Source organism: Pan paniscus, chromosome 12 (genome assembly GCF_029289425.2).
Source record: "Pan paniscus chromosome 12, NHGRI_mPanPan1-v2.0_pri, whole genome shotgun sequence".
NCBI lineage: Eukaryota > Metazoa > Chordata > Mammalia > Primates > Hominidae > Pan > Pan paniscus.
Window position 1 is genome coordinate 115,765,814 of NC_073261.2, and position 12,272 is coordinate 115,778,085.

Sequence of the window (12,272 nt, forward strand, 5' to 3'; positions counted from 1 at the left end):
GGTAAGTTACCTAACTAATCTCAGTTTCGTCTGTAAAATGTTTTTACATTTTTACAGTTTTCAGCTGTAAAATGGGGATGATACTCCTTATCTCACAGGATTCTTCATGGAGTTTGGTGCCTGATACCATTGTGAGGTATCAGAGTCTGCAAGAGACACCTTGAGATATGCTCTAGGCAACCTGGGTGGACTGTTTTGGGTTCTCTGCCCCATGACTCCTGGGTAGATTTGGCAGGAGATCAGAAGGAGGGAGAGTCTGGTTCCCTCCCAGTTCCAGTGACCTCAATCCTCTTGTCCCTGCCAGCCTAGGGGTTGTGACAATGTCTCTCCACCAGCCTGGGTTCCTGCGATTCTCCTATAGCCCACACATAACTCTGTCTCCCTATAATGAGCCCCTCCTCAAATGATCTCTGGCATAATTTGCAAGTGCATCTTCTGTTATCTGTTGGGACCCTGACTCCATAAATTCATTGGTTCATTTGTTTAGCAAATTTCATATATCAAACAACTACTATGCACCAAGCACTAACAACTACTATGTACCAAGCACTAACAACTACTATGCGCCAAGCACTGTTCTAAAATGTCATGGACAAAACAAAGTCCCTGCTCTTTCGGAGCTCCTATTTTAAAGCTACCAACGGTTCCTCTTTTATCCTTACAGCAACCTGTGGGAGTTGCTGTCTCCTATCACCACATCCCCTGTAATATTTTGAGTAGTTATTTGTTTACATAAATCCAGCACCTACCACAGTGCCTGACTCACAGCAGCTGCTCAGCAACGTCTGCTGAATGAATCAATGAATTCTGGCACCCCTACTTGTTTCTGTCCTAACAGACCTAAAAAGAGAACTCACTCATCATTTTGCTAATGACTGTTTAGTGCTCCTTGTCCTAGCCTCTATGAAGTTTTTGTTTTGTTTTGTTTTTGCTTTTCGTTTTTGAGACAGGGTCTCACCCTGTCGCCCAGGCTGGAGTGCAATGGTGCTATCTCGGCTCACTGCAACCTCCACCTTCCAGGTTCAAGTGATCCTTCTGCCTCAGCCTCCTGAGTAGCTGGACTATAGGCACCCGTCACCATGCCCTGCTAATTTTTGTATTTTTGGTAGAGACAGGATTTCACCATGCTGCCCAGCCTGGTCTCAAACCCCTGAGCTCAAGCAATCCACCTGCCTCGGCCTCCCAAAGTGCTGAGATTATAGGCATGTGCCATCACACGTGCCCTTCTGTGAAGTCTTTAACTACATAGAATTGTGGCCCTTAGGCATATACATGACACCAGAAACGTCTCAGAATAACATGGTCTATGAAGTTCTACTGCTAGAAAAAGCCCTGGTTCCACGTAATGCAAACAGCCCGGACTTAGCTGTGATCATTAACGACGGTCATCAGTGAATTGCAGTATTACTTAATCAGAAAATTTTTCTCATTGAAAGGGAACTAAGAGTCTAGATACTGTGTTAAATGTACTTTTTTCACTCCACAGTTTGTTGTGAACACCTTTTCACGGGAGAAGACTGGCTCCTCATTCCTTTCATTTACTGTACTGTATTTCATTTCATAGCTGTATCATAACCAATTCTCTACTATTGGACATTTGAGTTATTGGCACTTTGATATGGTGTCACAATAATACACACATTTTGCTCACTTGTGCAGGTATATATAAAAAATAAGTTGCCTGGATCAGAAAACTGAACTTTGTTAAAAAACAAATAAATACATTTTTAAAAAGAAAAGTGCATTTAAAAAGAAAAAATAAGTTGCTAAGAAAGCAACTTCTGGAATTAAGAATATGAACATTTACAGTTTTAACAAGCAAGACTAAACTACCCTACACATGTACAAAGTCAGTATACACTCACACCTCAGTGCATGAGACTGCCTGCTTCCCTAAACCCTTGCCAACACAGGTATTATGAATCTTTTTAATCTCTGCCAATCTGATATCTGAAAAATTATATCTCATTGTTGCTTTGATTTGCATTTCTTTGATCATCAGTGAGGCTGGACATCTTTTCTCATGTTTGACTCTATAAAAGCCTATTTTCTTCTTCTGTGGATAGCATGCTCATATATTTTGCCGGCTTTTTACTGGCTTGTTCATTTAAAAAAAACTTTTTTTTGGTAGGGCCAGGGTCTTGCTATGTTGCCCAGACTGGTCTTGAACTCCTGGCCTCAAGTGATTCTCCCGCCTCGGCTTCCCAAAGTGCTAAGATTACAGGCATGAGCCACCATACCCAGCCTCTTTTAAAAAATTTTATTTGTTGATATATATAATTTTTTAGGTGTTTTGAAGACTCCATTCTTTTTTTTTTTGAGACGGAGTTTCACTCTTGTTGTCCAGGCGGGAGTACAATGGTGGGATCTCGGCTCACTGCAACCTCCATCTCCCAGGTTCAAGTGATTCTCCTGCCTCAGCTTCCCTGGTAGCTGGGATTACAGGTGTCTGCCACCATGCTCAGCTAATTTTTTGTATTTTTAGTAGAGACAGGGTGTCACCATGTTGGCCAGGCTGGTCTTGAACTCCTGACCTCAGGCAATCCACCCACTCGGCCTCCCAAAGTGCTGGGATTACAGGCGTGTGCCACCGTGTCCAGCCAGAAGACTCCATTCTTGAGAAAAAGTTTTGAGCTAAGTGACATTCCCATTTTAGAGATGAAAAAAATTAAGACTCAGAGAGCTAAAGGTCACCCTACACAGTAAGCTAGGGTAGAAGCAGAAATTGATCATAAATCTACACTTCTCCAAGGCCCATGGAAATTAGCTCTTCCATGTTTGTCTAAAGTAAACTCTGGCAGCTTTATGTAAAATGCCAGGAAAAAAATTTATATTAACCCATAAAAGATGGACAAACCATATTTTTAATTAAAAAAGCACTGTAAACAATATATAAAGACCTTGATTGGGATGTTGGTTACACTGATGGATGATACTTATTTGTCTAAACTCTCCAGCCTGTTCACTTAAGATGCGTACATTTCACTGTATCTTTTACCTTGTTAAAAAAAAAAATTTAAGCAGATACTGCCTTAGTCAAGTGACCAAAGTTAACATCATACACATGGAAAAGACCAATGCTGTGTGCCTCCTGCAACGCACTGAGGAAAACAACATCACTTCTGCAGTGTTTTGCCAAAACTGCATAACCTCAGTCTAGCCATGAGGAAGCAGCACGAGTTCAAATTAAGGAGCATTTTACAAAATAACTGACCTAAACACTTAAAAAACTCAGAGCCATCAAGGTAAAAAAGACTGGGTGCAGTGGCTCACACCTGTAATCCCAGCACTTTGGGAGGCCAAGGCAAGTGGACCACGAGGTCAGGAGTTCGAGACCACCCAGGCCAACATGGCTAAACCCCATCTCTACTAAAAATACAAAAATTAGCCGGGCGTAGTGGTGCATGCCTGTAATACCAGCTACTCTAAACCCTAAACTCTTCCAGGTTTAGGCTGGAAAGCTTTGAGGCTGAGGCAGGAAAATTGCTTGAGCCTGGGAGGCAGAGGTTGCAGTGAGCCAAGATTGTGCCACTGCACTCCAGCCTGGGTAACAAAGCGAGACACCATTTCAAAAAATGAAAAAGAAAAAGAAAAAAAAAGTCAAAAAGTCTGCATAAGTGTTCCAGTTTAAATAAGGCTAAAGAGACATGACAATTTATGACAGAAGACAGGAAGCCATCTCAGTTTTTATTATTATCTGAGAAAATATGACATTTTATTTCGGTAGAAAGTGTGCTTTTTTTTGTTTCAAAGAGATGGTGTCTTGCTGTGTGGTCCAGACTGGTCTCAAACTTCTGGCCTTAAGTGATCCTCCCACCTCAGCCTTCTGAGTAGCTGAGACTACAGAAATGTGCCACTGTCCCCAGCTTAGAAAGCACACTATTGAGACAAGCGGTGATATCCAAGTGAAATCTGTAGACCGAGTACCAGTATTGCATTCCTGATTTTGATCATCATACTAAAGTTATATAAGAGGATGTCCTTATTTTTAAGAAATACACCCTAAAGTTTTTAGAGGTAAAGGAATATCATGTCTGTAACTTACTGTTGAAGAAGTTCAGAGTTCAGAAAGAGAGACAGAAAAGACAGAAGCAGAGACAAAAACAGAGAGAAAGCAGATGAGGTAAAAGTATATGAAAAGTATGAGAATTCTTTTCTTTTTTTTCTTTCTTTTTTTGAGACTGAGTTTCACTCTTGTTGCCCAAGCTTGAGTGCAGTGGCGTGATCTCGGCTCACTGCAACCTCCACCTCCCGGGTTCAAGCAATTCTCCTGCCTCAGCCTCCCGAGTAGCTGGGATTACAGGCATGCACCACCACGACTGGCTAATTTTGTATTTTTAGTAGAGGCGGGGTTTCTTCATGTTGGTCAGGCTGGTCTGGAACTCACAACCTCAAGTGATCCACCCGCCCTGGCCTCCCAAAGCGCTGGGATTGCAGGCGCAAGCCACCGCACCTGACTGAGAATTCTTTTCATTGTCTTTCATATTTTCTGGAAATTTGAAATTGGTTCAAAATAAAGCATTTAGGCATGTAAAGCATATAACCCCACTTAAAAAAATTATGTCAGTATATACCTAAATAACAATCCTAAAAGAAAAGAAACCAAACTGTTGACACTGGCTATTATCTTCATGGATACAAGAATGGAGACCTGCAATTTCCATGAATTTATGTAATGCTATGTTTTAATTTGTTAAAAACATATTACTTTTGCAAATAGAAAATAAAAGAAACTACGGTTGGGCAGGGTGGCTCATGTCTGTAACCCCAGCACTTTGGAAGGCCGAGGCGGGTGGATCATGAGGTCAAGAGATCAAGATCATCCTGGTCGACATGGTGAAACCACATCTCACTAAAAATACAAAAACTAGCCTGGCGTGCTGGTGGGCGCCTGTAATCCCAGCTACTTCGGAGGCTGAGGCACGAGAATTGCTTGAACCTGGGAGGCGGAGGTTGCAGTGGACTGAGATTGCGCCACTGCATTCCAGCATGGGTGACAGAGGGAGACTCTGTCTCAAAAAAAAGAAAAAAGAAGAAAAAAAAAAGGAAATAAGAGAAACTGAAAATAAAATAGTAAATCATAACAAAATAAATAATAAATAACTAATAAAAATAAACATAGCAGCATTATTAACAATAGCCAAGGCTGGGCTCAGTGGCTCACACCTGTAATCCCAGCACGTTGGGAGGCCAAGGTGGGCAGATCACTTGAGGTCAGGAGTTTGAGAACAGCCTGGCCAACATGGTGAAACCTCATCTCTACTAAAAATACAAAAATTAGCCGGGTGTGGTGGCACACACCTGTAGTTCCAGCTACTCGGGAGGCTGAGGCAGGAGAATTGCTTAAACCCAGGAGGTGGAGGTCACAAACTCCATCTCAAAAACAAACAAACAAAAATAGCCAAAAGGTGGGAGCGACCCAAGCATCCATCAATGGCTGAGTGGATACATAGAATGTGGTGTGTCCATACAATGAGGCACTAGTCAGCCTTAAAAGGAAGGGAATTCTGACATGCTATAAGGCATTGAAGACATCATGCTGAGTAAAATAAGCCAGGCAGAAAAGGTCAAACACTATATGATTTCATTCATAGGAGGTACCTAAAATAGCCTAATTCATACAGAGAGAAAGTAGAAAGGTAGTTGCCAGGGCCTGGGGGAGGAGGAAAGGAGGAGTCACTGTTTAATGACTTCAAAATGGAAAAAGTCCTGTGGGTGGAGGGTGGTGACGGTTGTAACAGCAGTGTGAACGTACTTAACGCCACTGAACTGTACACTTAAAAATGGTTGGCCGGGCGTGGTGGCTCATGCCTGTAAACCCAGCACTTTGGGAGGCAGAGGTAGGTGGATCACTTGAGATCAGGAATTTGAGACCAGCCTGGCCAACATGGTGAAAACCCGTCTCTACTTAAAATACAAAAATTACCAGGGCGTGTAGTCCCAGCTACTTGGGAGGCTGAGGCAGGAGAATCACTTGAATCAGGGAGGTGGAGGTTGCAGTGAGTTGAGATGGTGCCACTGCACTCCAGCCTGGGCGACAGAGTGAGACTCTGTCTAAAGAAAAAAAAAAAAAAAGGTTAAAAAGGTAACAAATAGGCTGGGCACAGTGGCTCATGCCTATAATCCCTGCACTTTGGGAGGTTGAGGTGGGTGGATCACCTGAGGTCAAGAGTTCGAGACGAGCCTGGTCAACATGGTGAAACCCCATCTCTCCTAAAAATACAAAAAAATTAGCTGGGTGTGGTGGCAGGCACCCAGATACTCGAGAGGCTGAGGCAGGAGAATTGCTTGAACCCGGGAGGCAAGGTTGCAATGAACCGAGATTGTGCCATTGCACTCCAGCCTGGGCAACAAGAATGAAATTCCGTCTCAGAAAAAAAAAAAAAAAGGAAATAAATAAACAAATGGTAATAAATGATAAAAATACATTTTAAAGTAATAAACCCATATTCTTAAAAATAGGCCGGGTGCAATGGCTCATGCTTGTAATCCCAGCACTTTGGGAGGCTGAGGTGGGCAGATCATGAGGTCAAGAGATTGAGGCCATCCTGGCCAACATGGTGAAACCCTATCTCTACAAAAAATACAAAAAAATTAGCTGGGCGTGGTGGCGCACGCCTGTAGTCCCAGCTACTTGGGAGGCAGAGGCAGGAGAATTGCTTGAACCCAGGAGGCAGAGGTTGCAGTGAGCCGAGATCACGCCACTGCACTCCAGCCTGGGAACAGAGTGAGACTCTGTCTCAAAAAAAAAAAAAAAGAAAAAGAGAAAAAAAAACCCATCAAGCATGGGGACAATTATTGTAACAGTGAGACCTGTTTATGTAGTTCAAGTGTCAGATACTAGAATTTCCCCTTACGTAGTTCAAGTGTCAGATACTAGAATTTCCCCAAGTTAAACATCTGCAGCATTAAAGGTGAGGAGGCCTGGTCAAATGCTCGTCTATAGGTTCACAGAAGAGCATCAACAAATAGCTCATAAGCGTGAGGAAGAAAGCTCAACCTCACTTGCACAGGAATATCTTTTACACCAATTAGTTCAGTGTATAAAGAAAACTCCTAATACAGCATTGGCAGTCCTTGGGGAAACAGGAGCATCAACGCACTGCTGAGATGAGGTGTTGATTGGTACAGCCTCACTAGAGAGTAATTTTAGAGTATCTATCAAACATTTGGAGGCAAGGGTTGGTTCTGGTGAAAACCAGAAAACCTCCTAGACAAATTCTAAAAAAGCTGTATTCTTTCCTTCGAGACAGGGTCACACTCTGTCACCCAGGCTGCAGTGCAATGGCGTTACACGGCCCGCTGCAGCCTCAAACTCCTGTGCTCAAGGGACCTTCCTACCTTAGCCTCCCAAGTAGCTGGGACTGCAGGCACACACCACCATGCCTGGTTAAATTTTATTTATTTATTTATTTATTATTATTATTTTTTTTTTTTGAGACAGAATCTCGCTGTTGCCCAGGCTAGGGTGCAGTGGTACAACCTTGGCTCACTGCAACCTCCGCCTCCGGGTTCCAGCTATTCTCCTGCCTCAGCCTCTCGAGTAGCTGGGATTATAGGTGCCCGCCATCATGCCTGGCTAATTTTTGTATTTTTAGTAAAGATGGGGTTTCACCATGTTAGCCAGGCTGGTCTTGAGCTCCTGACCTCAAGTGATCCACCCGCCTCGGCCTCCCAAAGTGCTGGGATTACAGGCGTGAGCCACCTCGGCCGGTCTAATTTATTATTATTATTATTTGTACAGACAGGGCGTCCCTATGGTGCCTAAGCTAGTTTCCAACTCCTGAGCTCAAGCCATCCTTCTGCCTTGGCCTCCCTAGTGCTGGGATTACAGGTGTGAGCCATTGAACTTCCAGAAATTTATTCTTCTGCTATACTGGCTCATGTGCTACAAACACCATATTTTGTGGCAGAATGGTTTGTAATTACAAAAGACAGGAAGCCATTTCAATGTTTATCAACAAGGGACCCATCTGATATAATGGACCACCAAGAAGTCTCTAAAAAAGAATGAGATCAGGTGTGGTGGCTCACACCTGTAATCCCAGCACTTTGGGAGGCCAAGACAGGAGGATCACTTGAGCCCAGGAGTTCGAGATCAGCTTGAGCAACATAGCGAGACCCTGTATCTACCAAATAAATAAATATATATATAAATAAATATTAGCCATGGGTAGTGGGGTGTGCCTGTAGTCCCAGCAACTCAGGAGGGTGAGGCAGGTTGCAGTGAGGAGTGATTGAATTACTGCAGTCCAGCCTGGGCAACAGAGTGAGACCCTGTTTCAAAAAACAAAAAGTCAATCATGGTAATTCAAATAGACAAAGCAGTGAGTAAATAAAGGAGTAAGACAAGGGCGTGCTACTCAGGCCCAGCCCCTTACCTCGACAGTCATCTGGGGAATCCCCAAGGGAAGAAATTGGGTAAGATGGAGTGGGAGGAGTGGGGGGCATTGCCCAGGTGTGAGGCAGGGCAGGTAGGGACTGGAGGCCTTTGGGTGCTGGGCAGGCAGCCTCCAGACACAGGCAAGCTGCGGTGGGGGATCAGGCGAGAAGGGGCCGCCCAGGAGCTTCACAAATCTGCCTGTGGCAGGTCTGTACTGAACGTGCCCTTTCCTTCCTTTCCACAAACACTATGGGGGCACCTCTTAGCCCTGCTGATTTCTAAACCCTGGACCCCAAGGCGTTCAGGGGTGGTAGAATGTCCCTGGGGTAGAGGATGGCTGAAGGGCTTCTATCCCAACGGTGAGGGGGGCTCCTGAGATCTGTCTCCTCTTCTTCTGCACCCACAGCCAGGACATTCCTGCCATGCAGTGCCCCCAGGACTCTTCCAGTCCAGCGGTATGGGGAGAGGAACAGCCGGCGGGTGCCTAGAAGCCTTGCACTCCAGCAGGAGGGCTGGAATTGGAGGTGAATACTTGAGGCTGCAGATCGCAGGGCCCGAGCAGAGGAGATTCTTATGTAGCCTTAAGACACAGTGTCTCCAGGGTTTCTGCCCTGCAAACTGCACAGGCCGCTCCCTTCTTTGTAGAAGGAAGGGTTGGGTCTCCCACCTCCAGCTCTCCCGCTGAGGAGTAGTGGATACAGGTTCTGAGGATCCTGAGGGCAAGTCTATGCAACACCAAAGAGAAGGCTTTCTCCCTCCCTGGATTTTCTGGAAAATTCTAGCAAACGCAGGATAGAGTTGTTTGGTTGTCAGAAATTACCCAGAAAGGCCGGCGTGGTGACTCACGCCTATAATCCCAGCACTTTGGGAGGCCGAGGTTGGCAGATCGCCTGAGGTCAGGAGTTGGAGACCAGACTGGACAACATGGCCAAACCCTGTCTCTACTAAAAATATAAAAATTAGCTGGGTGTGGTGGTGTGTGCCTGTAATCCCAGCTACTCGGGAGGCTGAGGCAGGAGAACCACTTGAGCCCGGGAAGCGAGATTGCAGCGAGCCAAGATCATGCCATTGCACTCCAGCCTAAGCCACAGGGCGAGACTCCATGGAAGGAAGGAGAGAAGGAAGGAAGGAAGGAAGGAAGGAAGGAAGGAAGGAGGGAAGGAGGGAAGGAGGGAAGGAGGGAAGGAGGGAAGGAGGGAAGGAGGGAAGGAGGGAAGGAGGGAAGGAGGGAAGGAGGGAAGGAGGGAAGGAGGGAAGGAGGGAAGGAGGGAAGAACCCAGATGCCTGGGAAGAGCGCAACCAGGTTACACGGCAGGATCGGAGGGAGGGCATCTGGGAGTTTCTCTTTGCCCCCAGAAAACCACTAAGGATTTATATCTGAATGCTCCACACACAAAGCCAAGGCCCTTAGAGCTGAGGAAATGGAGTGCACAGAGGCCCAGAAGCTTGCCCCAGGTCACTTCACTGGTGGCCACATGTCAGCTGGTCCTGACCCCCAGCCGTCCCCTAAAGCCAGTCTCCATCCGTGAAAGCAGGTGCTAGCATGCCCGCTCTGGATAACCCAAAACCCCAGGCCTGCCAGTGCCCGGCCACTGTCAGAGTACCTTGATGAGAGGGGCCACCTGCCCTAGCCTCACTCCTGCAGCCACACAGGAGGGGCCCCCACACCTGAGAGGGGAGGCCCAGAAGCTTCCAGGGGGACCCTGTTCCCTGCCTCCCCTGGTGACTCAGGAGCCCCTGGGCACCTCACCCCATCCTTTGTCTCTCTACTTCCTCCTCCACCAAGGGACAATGAAATCGTCATGCCCTGCAGCAAAGTCACCAGGAAAATGTGACTCCACAGCAATTAAGTGATTTTCTTTTCACAAAAACAAAGGTCCAGTGAGGCTCACTAGGAGGCTCCCCCTGGGGACTCTGGCCACAGACACACCATGCTTTAAATTCCAACTTGGCTTCACAGAAACTGGAAGTTTAAATAAGGAGCTGATCTTTAGCTCTTTAGAGGGACTCCCCTCCGCATACAGTTGTGTAGAGCCACCCAGCAAAGTTACTCTTGTCACTAAGAACGGAATTCTCATTGGCCAAGCTGGCATTATAGAGTCACCCACATGCGGTCCAGACAGTAATGCTCTACCCTCTTCAAAAAGCCAATTTCAGCTGGGTGTGGTGGCTCACGCCTGTAATCCCAGCACTTTGGGAGGCCAAGGCGGGCGGATCACTTGAGGTCGGGAGTTTGAGACCAGCCCGGCCAACATGGTGAAACCCCGTCTCTACTAAAAATGCAAAAATTAGCCGGGCCTGGTGGCACACATCTATAATCCCAGCTACTTGGGAGGCTGAGGCAGCAGAATCACTTGAACCCGGGAGGCAGAGGTTGCAGTGAGCTGACACAGCGCCACTGCACTCCAGCCTGGGCGACAAGAGTGAGATTTGGTCTCAAAAAATGAAAAAGAAAGTTTTCCCCTTGGAAGGAACAGGTAAGGAGGACCTGAACTCAGCTCCCAGAGAAGTGTTGCTGAAATCCCCTGGGGCCTACAGTCTTTTAGGAATCACTGGGCAATCCCCAAGCATTTGGGATAGAAAGAAACATCACACATTGAAGTTCTGGAGACTATGCCAAAGTCAATCCACCAAGCAGCTTAGCCACTGAGAACAATTGCAGGTCCTTCATGCTCTCGGAGCAGAGTTCCAGCACATACAAAGTGAAGGGCTTCCCCTGGAGTTGTGCAACCTGCAGCCCAGCCCAGGGGATGCAGGAGCAAGGCCAGGAACAGCCCAGTCACACAAATAGGAGTACAATGGCTGATAAGCTCTTGAAAATATGTTTACTCTCACTGGAAATCCAAGAAATGCACATTAAAACAATCACACATCATCCTGCCAGGTACACGAACCAAGCTTCTTAAAAGCACTTATTAATAGATGGGGTGTGATAAAAGGGCACTTCTTCTAACTTCATTGGAAAACAAGTTAGTAGTATGTACAAACAGCTTTCAATATGTCTATATCCATTATACCAGTAATTCCACTTCTGGGCATGCAACTTTCTTTTTTTTTTTTGAGATGGAGTCTCACTCTGTCACTCAGGCTGGAGTGCAGAGGCGTGATCTCAGCTCACTGCAACCTCTGCCTCCTGGGTTTAAGTGATTCTCCTGCCTCAGCCTCCCAAGTAGCTTGAATTACAGGTGCCCACCACCAAGCCCAGCAAATTTTTTTGTATTTTTAGTAGAGACGAGGTTTCACCATGTTGGCCAGGCTGGTCTTGAACTCCTAACTTCAAGTGATCCGCCTGCCTCGGCCTCCTAAACTGCTGGGATTACAGGCATGAGCCACTGTGCCCGACCATTGGTAAAGTTTTATTTAAACATCTCCATGCAACTTTAAAATAATCAAAAATTTACACAATGAGTTATGCAAGGATATTAATTACAAAATTAATACCCCCAAAAAGGCAAAGATAACTTATACAGTGGGCTTTAATAGTGGGCTGTGGAATGCAGATAATTAAAACAGGGTCACCTAGAGGGACCAGGCTGGCTGGTAGTCTGGAGAAGTCTTCTGGGTGAGCAGTCCTCTGGGATCGGGTCGATAAGAAGAAGCCTGCCCTGCTAGGCTGGGGTGGTGGGTGGGGGATCGTCCAGGCATAGGACCAAGGCAGGATGGAGCCAGGGTGGCTGGAGAGGAGTACCCTGGGGCCTGACCAGCTAGTCAGGAAGTCTAGCTAGGGGTCAGGAAGTCTAGCTAGTCAGGAAGCCAGGGGTCTGGAAGCGAGGGTCGCAAGTAAGAATTTTGCATTGAGGGCACAGAAAAGCCATGGAGGGTTTCATGCAGGAGAGCCATGTGATACGGTGCTTTTATTTATTTATTTATTTATTTATTTATTTATTTA

General features: G+C 46.1%; 1 protein-coding gene and 1 non-coding gene across 5 annotated transcripts in view; both read right to left on the minus strand.

Moving 5' to 3' along the window:
* ATP6V1C2 (ATPase H+ transporting V1 subunit C2) overlaps positions 1-12,272 on the minus strand; it is a 91,968-nt gene that overhangs the window by 31,787 nt on the left and 47,909 nt on the right. The gene's annotated exons all lie outside the window — the stretch shown is intronic.
* LOC112438962 (U7 small nuclear RNA) lies at positions 7,178-7,242 on the minus strand. The gene has a single exon (XR_003027274.1). It is a non-coding gene; the product is annotated as a U7 small nuclear RNA (small nuclear RNA).